The sequence below is a fragment of the Oryctolagus cuniculus genome, chromosome 8 (assembly GCF_964237555.1).
Source record: "Oryctolagus cuniculus chromosome 8, mOryCun1.1, whole genome shotgun sequence".
Classification (NCBI taxonomy): domain Eukaryota; kingdom Metazoa; phylum Chordata; class Mammalia; order Lagomorpha; family Leporidae; genus Oryctolagus; species Oryctolagus cuniculus.
In genome coordinates, this window is record NC_091439.1 from 41,138,241 (window position 1) to 41,163,589 (window position 25,349).

At 42.8% G+C, this 25,349-nt stretch overlaps 3 long non-coding RNA genes across 3 annotated transcripts in view; 1 reads left to right on the forward strand and 2 right to left on the reverse strand.

The window, feature by feature from the left end:
* Positions 1-4,827: 4,827 nt before the first annotated feature.
* LOC138843492 (uncharacterized) lies at positions 4,828-5,578 on the reverse strand. The gene is made up of 2 exons (XR_011378258.1): positions 5,437-5,578; positions 4,828-5,329 (listed from the first exon to the last, which is right to left on the reverse strand). It is a non-coding gene; the product is annotated as an uncharacterized lncRNA (long non-coding RNA).
* A 725-nt stretch (positions 5,579-6,303) lies between these two features.
* On the reverse strand, positions 6,304-9,685 carry LOC127483312 (uncharacterized). Its single transcript, XR_007909500.2, has 3 exons — positions 9,576-9,685; positions 7,347-7,404; positions 6,304-6,434 (listed from the first exon to the last, which is right to left on the reverse strand). It is a non-coding gene; the product is annotated as an uncharacterized lncRNA (long non-coding RNA).
* Positions 9,686-16,035: 6,350 nt separating this feature from the next.
* Positions 16,036-25,349, forward strand: part of LOC103350843 (uncharacterized) — a 33,285-nt gene continuing 23,971 nt past the window's right edge. Inside the window, exon 1 of the long non-coding RNA XR_007909501.2 lies at positions 16,036-16,324. This is a non-coding gene — a long non-coding RNA (uncharacterized lncRNA). The remainder of the gene's footprint in view (positions 16,325-25,349) is intronic.

The following is a 25,349-nucleotide window of genomic DNA, read 5'->3' on the forward strand; positions in this document are numbered from 1 at the left end:
GTCTAAGGATACCAGTGTATAGCAACAACCTTTAAGGATACCAGTGTATATTAACAAAATTGCTAGTTGATAGAGGGCACACAATAAACATCAGTTCCTTCTATTAGCATTCTAAACTACGGGGAGATACACATTATCACTTCATGTTGTTTCCCAAGAATCCACAATATAGACTTACAAATTTTGAATTAGTTAAAATACTTTGCAAATACTCTTGCTCATTTTCCTCAACGTACTTTTTCTAAAAGAACTCACTATTAACTTATATTTGTAGCTATATATTCTTTAATTTATTCACTTAAGAGACAGAAAGAGAAAGACAGAAAGAGAGAGTTCCCAGGCACTGGATCACTCCCCAAATACTCACAATGACCAGGGCTGGACTGTGCTGAAGCCAGGAGGCAAGAACTCAATCCAGGTCTCCCACGTGGGTGGCAGGAACCCATTACTGGCGCAGTCACCACTGCCCCCCAGGGCCTACATTATCTCTGGAAGCTGGAGTCAGCAGATGGAGCTGGGACTCAAACCGAGACACTCCAATGTTGTATGCAGGTGTCTGCTCCTAGGCTGAATGCCTGCCTCTATCTATAATTTAATTTTAAAATTTTATACAGGGCCAGCACTGTGGTGAAGTAGGCTAAGCCTCTGCCTGCAGGACCAGCATCCCATATGGGCACCAGTTCAAGTCCTGGCTCGACCTCTTCTGATCCAGCTCTCTGCTATGGCCTGGGAAAACAGGGGAAGATGGCCCTAGTGCTTGGGCCCCTGCACCCGCATGGGAGACCTGGAAGAAGCGCCTGGCTTCCAGCTTCAGATCAGCTATCTGGGGAATGAACCAACAGATGGAAGACCTCTCTCTGTGTCTCTCCCTCTCTCTGTCTGTAACTCTGCCTCTCAAGTAATTAAATAAAATCTTTTAAAAAAAATGGTATACAGCAGAGTAGAGTTGCTCCCTAGGTGACATAGAAAGAGCTGAATTGAGAACCATGAAGTGCCTTTAGGCCTGTTCCCCAGTTTAGAGACCATAGCAAACCAAAGTTCACCATCATTGTTAGTGAAATGGTGCCGTCTTAGCTAAAAGTGCCATCTCAGGCAATGGACGCCATCTAGGGCTCTGGCCCAGCCACCACCCTGTACACCAAGTTTGGCATGTCCGGGACCCAGCCTGGCTTGCTAGAAGTCAGACCCTAACGGGATTCAATGCTCACACTTCCCAGCCCCCTGCAAGAGTATAACAAGACCTGCTTCCCCACTTACGTGTTCTCTCTTTCTTGTCCTCTCTCTCTTGACCCCCTCCCTTTCTGCCCTCTCTTGCCCTCTCCCTGCAACCTGTTGGGTTTCCCTCACCCAACAATAACCCTTTTTTTTTTTAACTCCAGTGTTTGGTGTGTTTTGTGGTGGCCTTCCAATCATGAATAGAATGGGATTTAGGGAAAGATGCTGGAAGTTCTATAGCTTCCTTCAGCTACTTATGCAGGACCCAACTGTGGAAGAAACATCTCCATCCTGGCAAACCCAAAAGCTACTTACCAAAGACCAAGTATAATAAATGCTAAGCAAATATACACTGTAAATCTGTTGCACTTGTGTGCATTTTACTATCATTCAATAGTTGTTATACATGTCTTAGGGGCTACTTTCAATCATTAGGAAATAAACTTATTTTAAAATTCTTTGGCAACACAAGAAGGAATTCCAGAAATTGTGATGATGCTAGTATAGTATGTTGCTTTATTGTATTAAGTATAATTTGCTTTTTAAAAAAGTTTATTTTCATTTATTTGAAAGGCAGTGAGAGAGAGAGAGACAGACAGACAGACAAAGATCTTCCAACCTCTGGTTCACACCCCTAAATGACTGCAACAGTTGGGCGTGGGCCAGGCGGATGTCAAGAACTCCGTCTGGAGCTCCCAGTGGGTAGAAGAGGCCTAAGTATTTGAGCCATCATCTGCTGCTTCTCAGAGGACACATAAGCAGGAAGCTGGATTGGAAGTTGAGCCAGAACTCTGTCCCGGACATTGGATATAGGATGGAGGTGTCCCAAGCCACAGCTTAGCTCACTGTGCCACAATGAGAGCCCCACAAGTATAATTTTCTTAGACATAAGAAGTTCTCTTATGTCTTTTTAGGGCTACAGCATAAAACAGCTGTAGAAATATTATAAGTTTGATGTATAAGAAACATAAGAAATAATATGTAAAAAATATTGTAAGCTTAGTTCATGTTTGAACCGTGAATTGAGATCAAGAGGTGAATAATTTGGTAAACAAATATTTTATGTAAGCAATCCCTCCTCCTAAAATGAATTTGCATGCTAGAAGAGAAAAAAAGTCCACACAAAATTATGACACATAAACTGAGAGGTTCACCATGTGTAACTCACATATTATGAATTAGTTACAATCTCATCCTTTGTAAACAAAGCCTTTCCTTCACAAGACTTTGACATGATCAAGAATAAAGAATCAAGTTACTATATCTTCCAAATACCAGCAGCTCACAGCTTTGTCAGTCCTGTTCACTGTGGTCCAAAGCAAAGTTTAAAATGTGAAATAATTCTACTAGTGTTTCATTTAGCCATTAGTCTCTTCACTACTTGAAATAACTGAACTGGAGTGGAGATTTGGTATGGTGGTTAAGGCATGGCTTGGGGGGCTAGCGCCATGGTGCAGTAGGTTTATCCTCCACGTGGGACGCCAGCATCCCATATGGGTGCTGTTTCTAGTCCCGGCTGCTCCTCTTCCAATACAGCTCTCTGCTATGGCCTGGGAAGGCAGTGGAGGATGGCCCAGGTGCTTGGGCCCTGCACCCACATGAGAGACCAGGAAGAAGCACCTGGCTCCTGGCTTCAGATTGGAGCAGCTCCGGCGAGCCACTGTGGCCATTTGGGGAGTGAACCGTCGGATGGAAGACCTCTCTCTCTCTCTCTCTGTCTCTCTTCTCTCTGTGTAAATGTGACTTACAAATAAAAATAAATAAATCTTAAAAAAAAAAGAAAATGGGGAATATACTTAATTGAATAAAAAGTGTATTCTTTAAATTGTAAAGATTCTATTGAATACACTATTGAAGATTAATGATATTGCCCCGTAATTCATTTTCACCATTTATTCTAAAAGAACATCTACAAAATGCTCTAAAGAGTCCAACTATTCTTATCTCTATCATGTCAGTTGTTTGTTAGCATAAATTTACCACTTTTTTATTAAAGGTAACTGCAGTAGAATTGGTTGTTGTAAAGGGAAAGGGGAAAATTAAATCATAAAAAGAAAAAGGATTTTCTCCAACTAACATCGTTGTTATTAACAGAGCATGCAAGGAGGAAACCAGAAAATATCTTGCTAATTAGAACTGCTTCCAAGTAAGAATTTTCCAAAGGTTATCACAGGCCCCAGTCATTACTGGTTCTTAAATTATATATGTTTACATGCACTGTGGTATATTTTTTTAAGTTTACCAATAACCCAGAAAGCTCTGGGCACTTACACAAAAAAATAAAATAAAATAACCACAATTAAGTTAGACTCAGTGGTAAAAAGAAAATCTAAACCTTAAACTACCCCATAAAAAAGGAGGAAGGAAAAAAATGCAGTTAAAATAGAATGACAAACTGAAACCGCATACATTTGTTGTCCTGATGTCAAAGAGCTTGGGATGAAAGCAACCCTAACACCACCTTCTGCCTTATAGAGACACATGGGTGGTGGGCAGATAGATACCACCCATGGTATTCCAGAAATAAACACATCTGTAAGTCTGATCAGCCATTTTTTTTCCAATATAGGAAAGATCTATGGCTTTCCTGTCACTGTCTCTAATGACAGAGACAAGCCCTGGGTCTGAAGACACACCCTAGCACCTCCTATCTCCAAACACCCCAACTTGGAAACTATGGAAACTGTACAACTTCAGCTCCCTTCTCTGATCCAGTTATTTGCCAAAACTCTAACCAGATGGCAAAATACACTGGTTTGGGTTTCAGCTTTGACTACCCTTTTCCACCCACTAGGGGCGACCCTTAGGAGTAGTGAAATCACCAAGAACTAGCCAGGCTGAAATCTCTTAGATAATCAAGAGATAGCTGGGGTTTCCTGGGAAAGCAGAGCTCGGCCCAGGACACAGCCAGGAGCCAGGAGCTCAATCCAGGTTTCCCAGAAGGACGGTGGAAACCCAGCTACCTGCACAATCACCACTACCTCCCAGAATGTGCATTAGCAGGACACTGGAAACAAGAGCCAAACACCTGCTAGGCACCAAACACAAGTACTCTGATGTGGGACACAGGTGTGTTGAATGCTAGGCTAATTGCCATCCCCGCTCTAGTTCTTTTAAATACCAGACACGTTTCATCAAAATGCACTAGGGCAGAGGACAGTGGAAGGTGAGAGACTGGAGAAGCAGGGTGAAAATAATCCGATGGGGGCAGGCTCCTTACATCTGCTCTTCTAGAGCACGTGAAGAAACGTGCTGCTAGAATCATACCCTAACAAACGCGGTCATGAGATTAAGCTCTAGCACAAACCCTGGCTTGGGGACAAGACCCATAACCACCACCAGCTTGATTCAGTCCTTCTCCTCCAGCTGCGCCTCCACCATCTGCCAGGTAATGCCAGCTTTTCCCGATTGGGAAAGACCACTCAACTTTAATGAATATTTTTTTTCCCTTTTTGACAACACACATACTAGTCCTCAAGACTTGGAATTTACCAAGGCTGGTATAAGGACTTGGGCTCCAAAGCAGCAGCTGTGAGCAGGGGGTACCTGTTTCCTGCATAGGCCATTCTCAGGGAGTCTACAGAGGTCTAATTTTCACAACAAACCCCAGTATTTGCCACATGCAAGTATTTTACTTCCAAACCTCAAAATAATCCATCTCTACCATATTATTGCTCTTTAGCAGGCAGAAATCTCTTCACAGACTCTAACAGAAATGCTGGTAATCCTTCAAAACGCTGATGGGCATCTTTTCCAAACTGTCCTGGAACATCCTCCTTTATCATCATCCTCCAAGTAGGACTCCAGTCAGGACTGCATTGAATATCTTCACGACTCAGGTGGGGTCAGACACACGAGTGGACAAAACAGACTTCCGAGGTCTCTGCCAATGCAGGAAGGAAACAGTGGCACATTTTCTTTCCCCTAGCGACAAAATCTGTTCATAGGAATTATTGATTAAAAATATTAAAACAATTTCTTGGTCACAGAGTAACTTCTGCATGGTGATTACAGCAACCAAAAAAGAAAACAATCTATGGTTAGAATAGGTCTTAGAATATGGACCATATTAGACTGGAAAATCTTTCAGCAGAGCTCTGTCTTGAGGGGAGTCCTAGAAAAAAAACAACAATAAAAAGGAAGCAGAGACGAAATTCTTACCTAAATGGTCATAAATGAAACCGACCCACAAAATCTTTCTGCCTCTTGTCTTTGATTTACCAAATTGTAGTGAGAATGGAGAAACTGGGACTCAGTTATCCAGATCCTTAAACAGCAAGCCCTTCAGTCCCCAGTTAATTGTGTAAGCCTCCATTTTTGTCTGTGGGTGTGGGGTGAGGAGGGAGAAGGAAAAGAGAAAGGGGACACAGAAAACAGATGTGGAAATAAATACTTATCAACGGAAGGTCTTGGCAAGCCTGACTCTTTCTATTGCTCATGCACTACATTTTCCAAGTTTCCTCATTTCTCCGAAGCCCGAGGAATTCACAGCTCCAGAGGAAGATAAAAACAGCACAAGGCGCGTTCCGCGGGGTGAGGCGAGCTGCTTTGGAGAATTCTGATGCTTCCCACCCTTAATCTACTATGAACACATGTTTTTGACCTGAGGAATTCCTGCCAGAGAACGGGAGAAATAAAAGCTTCAGCTAGCTGGTTTGTCCCGTCCCTGGACTTCCAGGCAGGATAAACAGCACCTTGTGACAAAGGCGGGCCGCACGCTGGCCCCACTCCAGACAGACACTGGGGCAGGCAGTCTGTTTATCAGACAGCATATTGTCTTCACCAGGATGCGGTCAGCCCTGCAACAACAAGTATGCAAATGAGTTTCCCAGAGCCCGACACCCTGTCGTCCCTTCGCTCCACAAACACTCACGGTGCCTGTGCTGAGACCGGAAGACTGAGCGAGAGAAAGCGAGGGCAGGAGGAAGCGTCCAGAATTAACCAGATTAGCCTCCCAGATCTTTTCAAGAAGCACACCACAAAGAAGACAACTCCAAACCACCCTGCTTCCCGAAAGAAACCTCTTTTAAAATAGGATTGCGCGTCTTGTGTAATGTACAAAAATTAAAAGAATCCAGCTTCTGGGTTCATTCGTTCTCAGTGTAGGGGAAGGTGACGAGGCTATCAGATGTTCTATTCTGTCTCTGGGGAATTCAGTCAGCAGACTCTTCACCCAAGTACTGCCAAGAGGGTCTCTGCAACTCCAGTCACTCCGTAGGCTAAAAAAGGAAAAGGATTAATAATCATACCTATGACACTGGGCTGCTGGGAGGGGTACATAAGATAATTCCTGGAAAACAGCTTAGCACAACGCCCAACTCATGGTCTGGGCTCTGAAGATGTCACTAAGTTTTTATAAAATGCACATTACTGAGCTGTGTATCATAAACGCACAAAGAATGAGAGAAAAATATCAGAGGGAAAGAATTCAGGACAGGAAAGGTAATTAATGAAGAAGAAAGACCAGTACCCCACTTGGTAATTTAAAGGGTTTAATGAGTTACTAGTTTGTATAGACTTTGGAGTCGGACTGGCATCCATAACCTTGGGAAAATTCCCCAATCCTAGCCGAGTCTTGGTTTCTTGGCCTGGAAGATAAGCTGACAGGGTCATGACAATGAAATGGAACACACTGAAGCACACAGGACCAGACACATACTCAACACTCAGTAGTGGTAGTTATCTGCCTTCTTTCTTCACACAACCCTATGGCTGGGCTAAGATTCCAGCTCTCTGTTTTGTTGTAGCTGTGCAACACTAAGTAAATTGCTTAATCTTTCTGGGCTTCGATATTCTCACCAGTAAAATAGCAATCATAGTAACAAAATACTTCTCTAGTTTTGCTGTAAGGATTAAATGAGCTGATGGCTGCAAAGACCTAGCTCCTAGTACTAAACAAAGACTGACCGTTATGGGTGGTAACTGGAGTCTAATTTTACTGCTCAATCCAGTGAGGCATGGGGTGGCTACAGGGTGCACCTGTGATCAGCCATTTTAGGCCACTGGAATTGCACAGAAAGTCTTCACAAACTTTCATACGGTCCTACACACTCACATTGCTGATGCTTCCTGACTTCAAAATGTTTTCTTCAAAGCGGTAAATAATAATTTTCTCCTGATGGTTTGCTCACCTTCCCTCTGTCCCTTCACATCATCTTCCACCTGGAAAAGAGTCTCTCCCTCAGCCAGCTGCAAGAATAGGAAACCAAAATCAAAATCACCTCAGAAAAAAATCCAGTCCTACTAACTTCAGCTTCTCAGCATGTTTAAATAGGAAAATGTTTCATCTGCTGTCTCCATGGTTCTACAATAACGACGCCAAGCACCTATATAACAAATATCAATACAACATATAAAAGAAAACTAATGAAAATACATCGAAGTTTTCTTACATATTTTCATACCAAAATGTTTCACTAATATAAGCATTGATTTAATATAAGTAAGATATCTGACTCATGTAGTTCCCTAGCCCTCCTTCCTCGCCTGTGATGTATTCCTAACCACTGAGCATTGTTCTGCCTGTCAGATCTGTAACCCCTAGGACTAACACATAGCCTTGTAGTGTCTGCAGCCTTTGCCTGGGCTCAAATCCCAACTTTATCCTTTAGTTACTGTGCAACCTTAGGCAAATCACTGAAGTTCTCTGTGCCTCAGTTCTTCCAACGATAAAATAAGATTAGTACCAACCTCCTGGGATTGTAATGTAGGTTAGGGAAGGAACCCAGTGGATGGACTTGGAACAGAACCAGACTGAGGAGTTATGGTAGCTGCCACATTATTTGGTCATTGCCTGTAGTGATAACTAACAGGCATGATCCTACTTTCACACAGCTTACATACCAGTGCTTGCACCAGACAACGAACAAATCCATTAATAAGAAGAACCAAGTAATAACACGCCGTGTGTTGAATACAGGTAATGTGATAAAACTCGACTAAAAGACTACTTGGATTGGATGGTCAGAGAAGACGATCTCTCTAAGGATATGGCCATTGAAAGTAAGATCAAGAAGGACTCAGTCTTAGGAAGGCTTGGGGAAAGCACATTCCACAGAAAGAAAATAAGCCCTAAAGCCTGAGGGCAGGAAGAAGCTCATCTTGTTCCAGAGCAGAAAGAATGTCAGTGTGGTTTGGCTGGAGCGTAGTCAGCACAGAAGGAAGGCATGGGAGACGATGCTGGAAAGGTAGGCCTTGGCTGCAGAAGACAGACCACAGAGAATCTGAGAGAGAATCTGGATCATTTTCCAAGTGTGGAGAGATACCTTTGTTGGGTCTTGCAAACTTACATGATCTCATTTATATTTTTAAATAACCACTCTGGCTGCTATGTAGATTGGAATCGGGGAGATAAATTTGGAGGCTCTTGCAAAGCAAGCAGAAAAAAAAAAGTAGCTTATATTAGGATGGGAGTGGTGGAAACAAAAAGCAGATGGAGTTGTGATAGGTTTTGAAGATAAAATCAACAGGAAGTGCTGATGGATCAACAATATCGTTAATTGAGGTAAATACATGTATTAAAGTAAAAAGAGGTTCAGATGATGTTGTAGTTTTTAAATACTGCGCTTTAGATGTATTTCTGACTTAAAGCACACAATGACCAACAATACTTGAAAGTTTAAATGTAGACAAACATAGCCCTACCTATAGAAACTTTCCAAAGCAAGCAAAGGAACTTGAAAGAATCAGGGCTAGTGACCCTTCCCACGTGTCCTGCAGAGAGTGCCAGCCTCCAGGGAGATCCCTTCTCACACTGCCTAGTGCCATATCAACAGGACATGGGGAAAACAAGCACTGTGCATTGCAGAGTGCCAAGCCAATAGGAAGAACGTCTGCCCAGTCCATGAAAAATCAATTACACAAAAAATACTTAAGAATGTTGCAGATCAATTATACAACTGATGAGTTAGAACACAGTAGATGTATCTTAATAAATAAAGAAGTACATCTACTTTACAAGAATTCATACTGCATTTATAAAATTTTGACAGTAAATCAAACCAAAAAGAAGAGCAGAAATAGCACAAAACATACCATGGTGAATTGATGATACTAAACTATAAAAGAGGAAGAGTTGAGAAGGAAGAGAAGGACAAAAAGAAAATCAGTCTCATGAAACTAAGTAACTTATTCTTTTTTTTGGAACCAAATATTTAATATTTTAATTAAAAATTACAGAACATCACGAATTTGAGAGTCATCCTATTTTAGTATATGTGCTGCCATAGTGAGCAGGCAACTAATTATTAATCGACTTGGTTCAAAATTAAAATCAAGGGGCAGTCATTGTGGTGCAGTGGGTGAAGCGCCCACTTGGGACATCCGCATCCCAGATCAGAGTGGGTGGGATCAATCCTTACCTCCATTTCTCAGCCAGATTCCTGCTGATGCACATCCTGGGAGGCAGCAGATGATGGTGCAGGCACTTGAGTCTCTGCCACCCACGTGGCAGACTCAGATGGAGTTCCCCACTCTTGGCTTCAGCGTGGCCCGCCCCTGGCTGTTGCAGGTATTTGGGGAGTGAGTAGTAGACAAAAGATCTCTATCTGTCTCTCCCTCTCTCTGACACTCTGCCTTTCAAATAAATAAAAAACGTTAAGAAATAATGAAAACAAATTGAATATTCAATATTTTAGAGAAAGGACAGCAAAATAAAATTGACAAACATAAAAAGAGAAATAATATGAATTAGACAAAATCAGTTAATGGTATTAGAATCCAAAAAAATCAGTAAGTAAGAATATTAGTGATTAATCCAAAAACTGATTCCTTTCAACAATTGATGAAATGACAAAACATTAGCCATGTTAACCTAAAAAAAATAAAATGAATGGAACTATAAAGGAAAAATAGCCACAAATATAGAAAAATTGAAAACAATCATAAGAATCACTCAATGAATATATCTTTATTCATGCTTTCTTTCAGTTGGTCTAAAATACTTCTTACAGCTTGTATTTCTATTTTTTTAAATTTGAAAGGCAGAAAGAGAAGAGTGAGAGAGAGCTTCTACTCCCGAATTCACTCCCCAATTACCTGCAACAACCAAGTCAGAAGGCTGGAACTCAACAGGACCCCATGTGCTTGAGCCATCACCTGCTATCTCCCAGGGTACACATTAGCAGGAAGCTGGGATTGGGAGTGGAGCTGGGACTTGAACCTAGGCACTCCAAACAACATCTTAACCACTGTGCCAAGCCCTTCCTCCTTTGTGTTTCTTTTTATTGTTCACACTATCAATGTCAAAAAGGCTATGGCAAACCAAAAGAATTTTAACACTGGTAAATCAAGAAAATGTTCAAGATTGTTTAAAATAAAACTTCTATAGGTTTTTAGTTTCCATTGTTGTCAGCAGCAGGTTTTTTTTTTTTTTCAGTTTTTGTTTTTTTTTTTTTTTGTGTTTTCTCAGAGAATGTTTCACTGACTTGGCTGATTACTTCATGACCATAAGATTCACTGGGCACCATTTCTTAATTATTTTGCCCTAAATATAGAACCTTCTGATAGGGGCTAAATCTTAGCTTCAGCCAGTAATGAATTGTTAAATATACTCTCATGCCTCCAACCATCCCCGAAACTACCACTCAAATAAATTCCACAAATGTACTCTAATTAAAGCTAAACCGTGTCACGTGTGCTTTAAATGTCACTGCGGTAGTTATACCTGAAGGCAGGAACCCATCAGGGCCTCTTTTTTTAAAAATTAAACTCAGATGGAAAGTGAAGGAGTCGAGGGATATTTGCAGCTAATTAGTTCCATCCCTATCTTCCCTGGGCTGTTTATGGACGCTCAACAGATTGATGCATTTTTTGGAAAGGATAAATAAGGATTCTGTTTTTATTTTTGTCATCTCTGTTCCACCCTTTTCCGCTGGGACAGTTTCATTGTGAATTTATAAGAAACTGAGACTTCCATCTGAGGAGAGAATATGCAAGTTAAAATACAAGAATGCTTGTAGAATTGCATTTGTAGAGTGCTCTCCAGGAGGATTGGGCTATGCCACCCCAAAATATGCCACTTAGGCATAGGACCATTTTGATCCAAAGCAACTGAGAATTAATAGATGCAGGAAGGGTTCTATGCACCCCCAAGCCCCACTTTTCTGGCTAAAAGCAGGATGTACATTTCCCTGTAGGAAGGGGCATCATTACCACCAGGCTTGCCAGGAAAGAAAGGGCAGCTCTCATCGCCAGAGACAAGGAGTCAACATCAAAATGAGTTTGCCTCCACGCATCCTACTGAAATAACTCTTATCTTCCATTAGTTTCCCCCATGGATTTCCTACTCATGTCCCACAATTCATCATCCTTTGAATCTCAAATCCTCTTTCTTTTTTAAAAAAGGTGTATTAGTCCCCAAATCTAACGACTTCTTTCGGTTTCCATCCTTTTCTGTGAATGCCCTTGCATGGAAATATCATCAAAACGTGTATCCCTCAGCTGGGTGGGTGTCTGGCCGGTAGATAAGATGACACTTGAATCCCGTATAATGCCTGGGGCCAGCACTGTGGCACTGTGCCTGCAATGCCAGCATCTCATATGGGCACTGCTTTTGAGTCCCAACTGCTCCACTTCAGATCCAGCTCCCTGCTAATGTGCCTGGGAAAACAATGGAAGGTGGCCTAAGTTCTTGTACCCCTGCACCCACATGGAAGACCTGGAAGAAGCTCCAGGCTCCTGGCTTCAGCCTGGCACAGCGTAGGCTGTTGCAGCCATTGGGGAGTGAACCAGCGGATGGAAGATCTCTTTTTATTTTTAAAGATTTTTATTTATTTATTTATTTGAGAGGTAGAGTTACAGACAGTGAGAGGGTGAAACAGAGAGAAAGGTCTTCCTTACGTTGGTTTACCCCCTAAATGGCCGCAACGGCCCGAACTGTGCAGATCAGAAGCCAGGAGCCAGGAGGTCTCCCACACGTGTGCAGGGGCCCAAGGACCTGGTCCATCTTCCACTGCTTTCCCAGGCTATTGCAGAGAGCTGGATTAAAAGAGGAGCAGGTGGGACTAGACCCGGGGCCCCTATGGGATGCCGGCGCCACAGGCAGAGGATTAATCAACTGTGCCACAGCGCCAGCCCCAAGATCTCTCTCTTTCCCTCTCTCTCTCTCTCTCCCCTTTCTCTCCCCTCTCTCTCCTCTCTCTGTAACTCCACCTTTCAAATAAATTAAAAGAAAAGAAGAAAAAGAAAAAAAAGAATTCCTAGGTTCAAGTCCTGGTTCTGCTCACAATTTCAGCTCTCTGCTAAAGCACACCCTGGGAGGCAGCAGGCAATGGCTCAAGTCATTGTGTCCCTGCCACCTACAAGGGTGACTTGGATTGAGTCCTGGCTCCAGGCTTCAACCTGATCCAGCCCAACCATTGCTAGTATTTTAGGAGTGAACCAGCAGATGAAAGCTATCTGTCTCTCTGTGTCTAAAATTTAAAAAGAAGCAAAAAATACAACCTTGTGTGTCTTGCTCCTGTTAGTCCAATTCATGGGTCCCCATGCCCCAGACCTAAAAGGGAAGAGGGCAAGTTTTTCTCCACGACCACGTCATATTCTCAAAATGCTTTCACAGACACCATCTCATTCCATCCCCACAACAGCTCTTAAAGTAAGTGGGCCAGGTATCATCATCTTTTTCACAGACAAGGAAATTAAAAATTAATCATTAAACAGTACTTACTGCAAGGTCATACCTCAATCAGAACTAAGCAAATTCACTGCCTATGTACAATTACTTTCTCCTTGTATACATCCCTGATTCATCAAGGTACTCTTTCCTGCAGAGGTCAAACACCCCCTGAGTCCTTCGCACTGTGGTTACCATGGAACCACTTCGCTCTGCCTAAACAAGGACTTCCCAGTCATTCCTACTGTCTATTAGCAGCTTTCCATTGTCAGCCTTTTCTAACAACAGAAAGGTATCTCTGACTCCCTTTCTTTGAGAAAACTCACTTTATTCTAAGGAATTCTCTGGGGTAGGCATTTGGCCTAGTGGCTAACATGCTGCTGAGGACACCCCCAGCCCATACTGGGGTGCCTGGGCTTGAGTTCCAGTGCTGCTGTCAATTCCAGCTTCCTGCTAATGTGCATCCTGGCTCGAGTAGTTGGGTCCCAACCATCATGTGGGAGATCTGGATTGAATTCCTGGTTCTGAAGTCTGGCCCAGACCTAATTGTTGAATGATCAAGTGGATAGGAGCGTACTATTACATTCATTCTCTCTCTCTTCCTCTCTCTCTCTCTCTCTCTCTCTCTCTCCCCTCCATCTCTTTCTCTGTTTCTCAAATAAATGATTAAATGAGCAATTATAATCAAATCACAAATCAACCCATCTCATAAGTTTTTGAGAACAATGTTTAATTTCATTAGTGATCACCAAGGAATACTGGATGCTTCGTCTTGAAAGTAGGAAAAAGGAGCCAACATGTGGCACAGTGGGTAAAGCCAGCGCCTGTGATGCTGGCATCCCATACAGGTGCCAGTTTCAGTCCCAACTGCTCTGCTTCTGACCTAGCTCCCTGCCAATGCGCCTTGGAAAGAAACAGAGATGCCCCAAGTGTTTGGGTCCCTGCCACTCACCTAGGAGACCCAAAAGGAGTTTCAGGTTCTTGGCTTCAGCCTAGCCCATTCTCAACCATTGCAGCCATATGGGGCATGAACCAGCAGATGGAGGATCTCTCTCTGTCTCTGTCTCTGTCTCTCTCTGTCTCTGTGTGTGTGTGTGTAACTCTGCCTTTCAAATAAATAAATAAATCTTTTTAAAAGAAAAAGAAAGAGAGTAGGAACAGAGAAAATGGCTTTGATAAAATTATTGTTACCTCTTATTTGGTAGAGCCAATCCTATGATGCTAGAAAGAAAGGCAATATCTTTAACCTCATTTTCACAAACATTTGCTCATTGAGACACACAGACACCACAAGGGAAAATCATGACTCACCTTAGAATGTGTTTGTCACCCTATGTTCTTTATCTCTAAAATATTTAAAGGACCAACTGGATATTCTCAAAACAGAGCTTGGTTATCCAGAAGTGCTCAGGAGTTGGATTTTAATTTCCTTAGTCATAGACTAGTACAAAAATAAAAAACACATCTATGAAGACATCTCTACCTGTGTGCATCCTTAAAATTTCGGATTATAAAGATGAGTGTGTGCTGCAAATGTTAAGTCACTTCTTGGGACACCCACAATGTTTTTTTGTGCTACAAAAGCAGAGTTGAGTAGTTGGGACAGAAAACATATGGCTCATAAAACATAACACATTTACTATCTGACCCTTTACAGGAAACTTTGACAACTCTTAATTTAGAAGATCCCTTGGGAGTCATTAAGTCAGTGGCAATCGTCACAACGAGGCTTCACTTATAACAAGTCACAACATCCAATTAGAATGAGACGTCTTCCTGCCAATGGATCAGTCTCATCTCTGACCTCCCCATGTGTCTGAGGCCCTGGGATCTTTCTTATGTGCCTCCTCTTATTTCTTATTACTCAGGACATTACTAGGAGTTCTGCTGCCATTGGGTTCCCTTCCTCATTAAACACAATATAATAATTCTGTCAGTGAACGACAATGGTAAAAAAAAAAAAGGCTCTAATAACACATTTGGAAGTAAATAGCAGGGATTGTAAGCAAACTTTGTCATTTTAGATGGGATACTTGACATAACCCATCAAGCATCTTTCTATGACATACCTAAAGACTTTTACTTTGAAAATTGAATGAGTAAAATCAAAAAAGAAATATGTGCAGTGCACTCTGTGATCACAAATATTTGCATTCTAGGGTAGCCATGCGGTGCAGTACACTCTCCACTTGAGACGCCCACATCCTGTATCAGAGTGCCCAGTTAGACTCCCAGCTGCTCCGCTTCCAATCCAGCTGCCTGCTAATAGCTAGGAAAAGCAGCAGAAGATGACCCAAGTGTTTGGGCCCCTGTCATCACCTGGGAGACCTAGATGAAGTTCCTGGCTCCTGGCTTCCGCCTGGCCCAGCACTGGCTGTTGCAGCCATCTGGGGAATGAACCAACGGATGGAAGATTCTCTCTCTCCCTCTCTCTCTATCTCTCTCTCTCTGTCTCTCCCTTCCTCTCTCTCTTTCCCTCTGTAACTCTTACTTTCAAAATAAATAAATAAATCTTTTTAAAAAATACTGTGCAAAGGTAAGGATAATCTACATTGTCTCACAAGAAATTTTATCCCTGAGGTATGGCAATTTTCCACCTGATATTCTGTAACTGAAAAATATATACATATAAATGTTGATTATATTGGGTTTTCCTTCTTTCCTCTGTAGTTTTTGACCTATTCAGCACACAAAAAGAATGATGAAAATTATATTTCTTCTCTCAGAGAAAATGAGAAGTACTTGAACTTTGAACTGGAAGAATCTTAGTTCAACTTTCTGAATTTAATAGATGAACTCGAGATCCACGTCACACGACTAGCTACAGGCCAAAAATTGATCTACAGCTCGGATCTGACGCTAGTCCCAGTTTCTTTTTGCTCCAAGAGGATGCGTTCATTTATCTTTGCCTGTTGCATAGGCCAGCAGCTAAGTTTCATGGTGCAGAAACATTAAGAGGGTACCGTGTTGCGCACACTTCCTGTGCGGTAAGGTAAGTGAAATTCTGAGGCCCCTATCCCTTCTGATGAACAGCTGAAAGCCGAGAGATAAACAGCTGGGCAATGAGCAGTCCCTCCCGATGCAGGCTGCCCACCCTGAGATGCAGGCAGTGCTGGGCTCCAACCGTAGCTCCCCCCACCTCCGCCCCCCTCTGCCTTTGCAAAGACTTCCAGTTCTGTTTTTGGTGACTGCCACCGCCCCTCCTGTTCCCTGGAGTGCACAGTAACGACTAGCTGCCTTCTGTATAATGACTGTGGTCAGCTATAAATATACGGAAAATGAACACGCACCATCTTGATGTCGGGCTAATTTTAGCTTAACAGTTTCATTTTCAGTGTGCCCAGCCTAGGCCGGGCACATCATGGTTTCCATCTAAGAAGTTTGAAAAATGGAAATTATAAAAACCACAGCGTGGAACCAAAATTGTTCAGACTGTAGTAACAGTGATTGAGACGCTTTGGGCGACACTGCCAAGAAGAGGCCCGTCAGTGTGCAGCGGTGAGTTCTTCAACCACAGGGGTAAATAGATCGGGTCATGGCGTGAAGGGAACAATAGACCCTATGTTGTGGCTTCCGCGTTGTTGTCGCGAATGTAAATAGTTTCTCAGCATTCGCATGTGGACAATGCGCTCTGTGTGCTCTAGGACACGTTTTGTGGGCAGATGTGATCCGGGATCTCGGCATGTTGTCCCGACCGACTTCTCCACCTTGTACCTTAGCTCCCAGCGTCGGTCGAGTGTCTGACTACTGTTTTCAATCCACAGAACAGCTCCAGAAGATGTCTGAAGATTCCAGCCTGTTATTTTTCTCCAAATCTGGGTTTCAATCTTGGTTAATGTTTGCCCAGAAATATGTAATTGCGGACTTCCTCCTCATAAACCCTTCCAGAGCCTGAGCATACTATTATTATCTCCTCGCCTGGAGGCTAACGCAGGGTGTGCCCTCAGACTCACAGGACAGATAACCTGCTCCCTGCCAGGAAACCTGCATGGGTAGCAGCTGTGGCTCCAATAATGTTGGTGTTTCTTCTCCTTTGGCTAAACCAATGCTCACTAGTTCCTTTATTTCAAAACTCCCAATTGCCCTTTCTCTGTATTGTTTTGGGGAGGGATAACTCCTCATTGACTCTGGTCACGTTAGTGGCGGGGAGAGGGACGGACCCGCTCCCTCTTCCTCTCCCTCACCCAAGGGGACTTACGGGGGAGCTTTCTTCATCACTTCCGGGAGAGGTCCTCCCCACCCCGGCTCTCCAGCAGGAGCACACACACACATGCACACACAGATAATTAGAGTTCATTGCAACCTTCTCTATGCTACCCTCGCTTTTGTTACACCTCTATTATGAAACATCTTGGTCTCACTAGTATTATACTTAGCTCTGTGCCTTCATGTTTACATCCTCAGCTACACTGACCTAAGTGATCTCTTTATTCTCAGTGCTTAGCGGTTGTCTCAGTCCTGGGATGAAACTAATATTTTCTTAGATTACGGTATAATTTACATGTCAAAGCCTCCTTTGTTAATGCACAGACCTATGAGTTTTGACAAAGGTATATGGTCATGTAACTACCACGGCAATTAAGATGCAGAGCAGTTCTGCTGACCCCAAATACACCCTCATTCTTCTTGTAGTCAGCTCCTTCCCTCACCCTCAGCTCCTGGCACCCGCTCGTTTCTGTCCTGTAGTGTTGCAAGTTTTACAAATGAAAGTATATACATTTTGCAGGCTTCTTTCACCTAGCCTAATGCTACTGTAGCAGTAGTTCAGACCTATTCATTACTGAGTAGTATGCCACTTACAAATGTGCCACAGTTCATCGACCCATTTTCCAGTTAGTCTTTTGAGTTGTTTTTAGTTTGGGGCCACAGTGAATAAAATAGCTACAATCCCTTTTGTGTGATCACAAGTTTTTATTTCATTTGGATAAATAACTAGGAATAGGATGGTTGGGTCAAAAGGTAAGTGTGTATTTTTTTTCTATTTATCTGACAGGTAGAGTTAAAAACAGTGAGAGAGAGAGAGACAGAGAGAAAGGTCCTTCTGTTGGTTCGCCCTCAAATGGCTGCCACAGCTGGCGCACTGCGCCGATCCGAAGCCAGGAGCCAGGTGCTTCCTCCTGGTCTCCCATGAGGGTGCAGGGCCCAAGCACTTGGGCCATCCTCCACTGCACTCCCGGGCCACAGCAGAGAGCTGGACTGGAAGAGGAGCAACCGGGACTAGAACTGGGTGCCCATATGGGATACGAGCACCGCAGGCGGAGGATTAACCAACTGAGCCACGGCGCTGGCCCAGTAAGTATGTATTTAACTTGATAAGAAACTGCCTGACTGCCAAAGATCCTCTTTCATTTCACAGTCCCACCAGCTACCTACGAATTCCAGTTTCTCCACACCCTTACCATCGCTTGGCATTGTTAGATTTCCTTCATCTCAGCTACACTAATTGGTGTGTACTGGCTTCTCACTTGGGTTTTAATTAGCATTTCCCTATAGATGTTAAGCATATTTCAGTGTGCCTACTTGGTACCCTGTACATCGCTGGAGAAATGTTTACCCAAATTTTGTTAATTTGGCGGAAGGGGTACTTGTCTGTTTTCTTGTTCTTGAATTTTGAGATACTTTGGATATGTCCTTTGCCAAATATTTAAATTGCAACAATTTTCTCCCATTCTTTTAATAAATATTTTTAAATGAAAAATGAGGAAAAACAGTTATTTTGTAAAGGGCTTATGAGGCTTTGAATCTGTACATGTTGCATATTTATGTCTTTACATCTTTAGATGAGTCTACAAGGTGCTTGGACTAATGTGGGACAGTTTGGGGGTGGGAGGGTGGGTATGGGGGGAAGAACCACTATAGTCCAAAAGTTGTACTTACGAAATTTATATTGATTAAATAGAAGCTTTCTATTAAAAAAAGAAGTAAAAATATAACAAATCTAAACCTACTACATAATTGGATATTATCTAATTACTACACATTAGATCATTTGATATTTGATCTAGAGGATATGCATATCTCTCAATTCACTAAAAAAAAAAAAGATTTATCACTACTTTTCTTCTTTGAAAGAAAACCATAAGAGAAAATATGCACTGTATATATTGTTACTGAAAAATCAGAAATTAGTCTTTCAAACAATTCCTATCACAGATATCAATATCAATGATGAGAATAGGTGTGTATTTCTACCAGGACAAATCTGCCAGATAAAACTGTTCCTACTGAGAACATGTTACTGACTCCCAGTGCCAGGGCACAGCTCTGGAGTCCGACAGCCTTGGGCTCCGACTCCAGCTCCATGAGAAAGCAAACCACCAAGGACCTGGGCCCTCAGCAGTCCTTAGGATCACACCATGCAGGAAGGCCACCTTGTACGCTGGTTCTCAATATGTAAGTTCCTGTGGAATATCCATTCAACAGTGCAACATCTTTTTTGTTTTAAAGTTTCGTTAGACCCACCATGGATTTTCTGCCTGGGAGATTACAAGGTACAAAGTCAGTGACCTTTTGTGAAACCCACACTTCCAAGCTTATCAAAACATTGCCCGAGTGTTGCACATCGCATTTTTTAATGGTATTTAACTTATTGTTTGCTATTTAACTTCTCACCAACTGCCTCACAATAGGCTTGTCTCCCAGAGGACAAAGACTGTCTGTATCTGTCTCCTACCACTACACCCAGCCCAGAGCCGGGCATGTAGCAGCTCCTCAACACATATTTCTTGAATGAAACAAAGCCTGTGGAAATGCTTCAGTCTCTGCGAAATAAATGGAATTGCATTCATATGGTGAAAAAGCACCTCTTCCTATATTTGTGCCACTTCAGCTATGTGCCTCAGCCTACATAGGCAGGTAGAGGATCCGTTCAAGGCACTGTGGCAGTCACACAGTGGAACGTTTTGCAGCCTTGCCTAATCACTTTTATAGACTAAGTCACCACATAGAATGTAGTAATGATGCATTAAGTTCAAAAACAAGAAAATAACAAGATGTATATATAGAGATGTGTACTACTAGAGAATATGGTACAATGAAACTCCCTACTTGTTAAGGTAGAATGATTTGGGGCCGGCGCCACGGCTCACTTGACTAATCCTCCGCCTGTGGCGCCGGCATCCCATATGGATCCCATATGGATGCCGGGTTCTAGTCCCAGCTGCTCCTCTTCCAGTCCAGCTCTCTGCTGTAGCCTGGGAGGGCAGTGGAAGATGGCCCAAGTGCTTGGGCGCCATGCACCCACATGGGAGACCAGGAGGAAGCACCTGGCTCCTGGCTTCGGATCAGCATAGCTCCAGCCGTAGTGGCCATTTAGGGGGTGAACCCAAGGAAGGAAGACCTTTCTCTCTGTCTCTCTCTCTCTCTCTCTCACTGTCTAACTCTACCTGTCAAATAAAAAAAAAAAAGAAGATAGAGTGATTAGATATGTTCTTTTTCATTGTGCAGATTTTTTTCTAATGTCTGAAAAACGTGCCAGTATGCCCAAGAATAAGGATTTTGTGTGGATGTTTCCTTTAATTTGGTAACAAGATTTGGTCTAATAAATAAGAATTCAGAGGCAAATAGCTATCTGAGGATTCTTTCTGTAAGAGACAGGGAAGCACAGTGCAGAGAACCTGTTGGCGTTCCAGACATTTCCTCTTGCCCTAATCCTGATTCAGCTTCCAACAGCCAGCATCGGCATTTCCCTGCCTAAGGGCTGTCTCAGATCACCTGGGTCTACTCTGTCCACATATGTGGCTGCCCAGAAATGCCAGGGAGTTAGCACACCCAGAGCAGCCCTCTATCTATGACTAAATAGATACCCCAGCTCTACCACTGCTCTGGATTAACCTTGGCATGTATGTTCCAAATTACGCCTGAATCCCCAGAGATCAGGCCCCAAATGCCCAGTTTGTTAATTGGCTCTCTAATGCACCCCTATCAACCTTGCCCATTCCTGTTTCATTTTCCCCACTCTCTCACTGTTGCCTCCAGGGGTCACCTTCCAAATAAACCATAATGAATCCTTGTACGCGATTGTGTCCAGGGTTTGCAAACAGACGGGCCTGGGTTCCATTCCTGACACTGGGTGGTACTTACTAATTGTGCAGCCTTGGACATGTTCCTTGAGGTCTATGGGATCCATAAAAAACCAATGTGTGAACCATTTCTATGTTGAAATGTTATTATGATAACTGGATTATATGCGGCATGGTATATAAGCCCCACACATAGTGCAAATGGGATCCTACCTCTGGTTTTAATGGAAGAAACAATAAGAGAGGCAGTAGCAGTGATGCTGAGACCACTGCTCCTTCAACTTCAGGGTGCACTGGAGTCTCCTGGGATGTCTTGCTAAAATGTAGGCTCTGATTCAGAATCTTGGATGGGGCCTGAGATTCAACTTTTCTGACAAACTCCCAAATAAAACTAAGGCTGCCAGTCCTCCGACCATGCTATGAGTAGCAAACATACAGAATATCATCTTCTGCAGGGCAAGGAATGAGGGAGAGTAACAACCTGCATAAAAACTCCCTCTAGGGTGGTCTCTCAGTGCTGCATAATCACCACACACACACACTTTCAGCTGTTTTCAGCTCAGCAGATAGTTCCCTTTGCACCTGGATATCACACACTTTAATGCTTAAGGATTTCTCTCTTTTCCACTTGTGGTACCAAATTCTATCCCACTGATCCATTCCAAGGCTGTATAATGAGCTACTTTCAGATTTTGTGGCTCGGAGCAACAACGTCTGCATTATATCTCACAATTTTGCGGGTCCACCATTTGGGCAATGCTCAGCTGGGTGATTCTTCTGTCACGAGTAGTATCAGTATAAGCAATTCACTAGTATTCAACTAGTGACTGGGTTTGTCTGAAGGGTTCACAACAACTTCATCTCCAGGTCTAGCACCTCCATATGTTTACCTCCAGGCCTAGCAATCCTAACCTTGGTGGGGACGGGGAGGCCTGCAGAAACTGTGGAGCAGAGCACTTATGTAAGCCCTCTCTAGAATGAGGGTTCAGTCATCTCATCACAGGGCAGTGCAGGGTTTCAGAGCAAGTGCTGTGAACAAAGCAGAAGCCACCTAGTCTTATATAATCTAGTCTTGGAAATTGCACAGTGTCCTTTGTGTCATATTCTACTTTTTCAAGTAGTTATAAGCCCTCCAAGATTCAAGGAGTGAAGATAAGACCCCAACTCTAAATATGTTTGCAGCCATGTTTAAAATGGCCATTGTCCATGGGCCGGCACCATGACACACTAGGTTAATCCTCCGCCTACGGCACCGGCATCCTATATGGGCACTGGTTCTAGTCCTGGCTGTTCCTCTTCCAGTCCAGCTCTCTGCTCTGGCCTGAGAAAACAGTAGAGGATGTTGCAGGTTCTTGGGCCCCTGAACCCATGTGGGAGACTGGGAAGAGGCATCTGGCACCTGGCTTCAGATTGGCACAGCTCTGGCCATTGAGGCCACTCCATGAGGGAGTGAACCAATGGACAGAAGACCTTTCTCTCTGCCTCTCTCTCACTGTCTGTAGCTCCACCTCTCAAATAAATAAATAAATAAAATCTTTTAAAAAATGGCCATTGTCCTCCCACTCAACACAAATTACTAAATTCCCCACACAAGAAAGATGTACCCTCTTAAAACCCTCCTCTCATTGTGGCATCAGACCCTGGCTTGAGTTCAGGCTAGAAGTGCAGAATCACATCATTGAAATTGGGTCCTTATCAGAAGCTCCCTCCAGGCAATTCAGTAACAAAATTTTTTTTAAAAGATTTATTTATTTATTTATTTATTTGAAATGTAGAGTTAACAGAGAAGCAGAGAAAGAGAGAGAGAGGTCTTCCATCCACTGGTTCATTCTCCAAATGATCACAATGGCCAGAAATGGGCTGATCTGAAGCCAGGAGCCTGGAGCATCCTTCGGGTCTCCCACAGGAGTACAGGGGCCCAAGGACACAGGCCGTCCTCCACTGCCTTCCCAGGCCATAGCACAGAGGTAGGTTGGAATTGGAGCAGCCAGGTCTCGAACCGGTGCCCATATGGGATGCCGGCACTACAGGCAGCCGCTTCACCCGCTACACCACAGCTTCAGTCCCAACAAATTTTAAATCTTATATAAGAGAATTCAGTTGCAAGTTCGAAATTCAGCTGTAAGTTAAACTGAGAATTATATTTTCCATGAAAAGATAAGAGATACCACAAAGAAACACTTTAAGGAATGCCTTCAATTTATTTCAGATAATAGATTGAATAGTAGAGACAATAAAACCCAAGGAGCTAAGGTCTCCCCCGAGGTTTGCCATAAATGAGCACTTAGAAAAGCACAGTGACTCTCAACCCACCGGGGGATCACTTAATGTTCCATTTTAGGCACATTCCTAAGCATCTTTCTCATTCCCAGGAACATTGCTCAACTAACATTTATTCAGTATGTAAAGGTTCTGACCTGTTGTTGGAAGTGCTATAGGGGTTCATTCAAATATGCTTAATCCAAACATGCCTACATTCTCTCCTTAACTCAGTGCCAACAAGGAGCAAGTAATTTATGATGCAATTCTCATACTATCATTAGAAGCCTAAACAAAAAACAAAGAGGTCTGGTGGATTTTTAACATTACCTCAATGAAAATGATGAACAGGCCACATTAGTAAACAAATTTACTACTCTGCAAATTAATGGGTCATCAAGTAAAGATGAAGCAGCAGAAAAAAAATGGCAGGAAGTAGACAGGAACCCTGTAAATGTGGATTCACAGTCTGGTTTCTGTCACTGTTATACTCTCTGCAAGTTACTTAACCTCTTTATGCTTCGGTTTCAACAAATGAAGATACTGGGAGCACCTTACAGATGGTTGCAAAGATTAAATGACTTATGAGAAGGGGAGTGGAGATAAATATTAAAAACTGTTGTTGGGCCCTGACTGGCTTCAACAGTAACTTTTCAGTTAAATCTCTACCCAGGGAGCCAGCATTGTGGCACAGCGAGCTAAGCCGCTGCCTGCAATGCCAGCATCCTATACGGGAGCCAGTTCCTGTCCCGGCTGCTCCACTTCCAATCCAGCTCCGTGGTAATGGCAGGAAAAGCAGTGAAGGATGGCCCAAATGTACAGGCCCCTTCCACCCACATGGGAGACCCAGATGAAGCCTCTGGCTCCTGTCTTCGGCCTGGCCAAGCCTTGGCCTTTGCGGCCATTTAGAGAGTAAACCATCAGAAGGAAAATTCTCTCTCTCTTTCTCTCTCTCTCTCTCTCTCTCTTTCTCTCTAACTCTGATTTTCAAATAAATAAGTAAACCTTAAAAAAAAAACAAACCCTACCCATGTACCCATGTATGTGAAAAAGTGGGGGACAGTTTCCCTTCAGATCAACCTATAGAAAGGAATACTTGTTGAGCACAATTATTCCCTATTTAACCTTGGACTTCGTGTCTGGCTTCTGCTTTTCAGATTAATAGAATTACAGATAGGGTCTATGAGTGACACATGTCACCTTGTCTCACAAGTGTATAAAGTGAATTGCGGCAGAATTAAGGCAATCTGTCCCCAAGTGCTTCCTTCTGTCATCACCTCCACCCATTCAAATCTCTGCCCCTCTTCCTGCCACAACAATGGCTCCATGGGAGTTTCTCCAACATGTGCTTCATCTGATTGAGATTGCGCCAATACCATTTTCTTATACTAATATTCCAAATATTCCTGATACTAATATTCCAAATAGTTCCCCAAAACCCTTTTCAGTATTATTTCTCAGAGAATTTTACAAATAGCTATACTTCAGTGAAACTCATCACCCTTGTTTTTCCTAGCACTCTCATTTTCTCCTTGCCTGAGCTATCTGCTCACATGAGAACCTCTGCACCCATCTCCTGACCAATACTTTAAGGAAACTTAAATGAAGCAATGTCAGTAATGATAGCTTATCACACAAAAAGTCACAGGAACTAATTTGATGGACCAGGCCAAACCATCACTTAGAAAATTAATATCAGTCTCAGCTACAGCAAAAGTTTCCGCCATTCCTGGTATAAGAGTTTTGGAAAAGCTCCTCACCCTGGGATTTTACTATACTGAGCAAGTAGACAGTACCCAAAAACCTGTCAACTATGACAATAACTGGCTTTCTTTTATGTACAGTTCTCATCACATAAGCTCAATCTAGATGGTGCCAAAACAATCCATCATTTTGTTTTATTTGGTATTTTAATGCAAAACAGGTCTCCCAAAAATCCCTCCAACTGTTGTATTTTCCAGACCTTTGACAAACAAGATTCTTAGTTGTTTTGTTTGGTTTTGTTTTTATGTCTTCTGAAACCTTGGTAAAGCAATTGCAAGCATATATTATCTTGCATATTTTATCTTCACAGGAGCTTAAAAAAATCAGAACCTCCTGGTATTATAAAGTGTGGACAAAGAATCCATAGGCAAGAAAAAGTAAAGTTAGATCAGATTTTAAACCATCGATTATTCAAAGAAAAGTTACTTTATACTGCCCAAGACGGTTTTATTTCAAAAAGCTTTCATGGGTTCCAAACA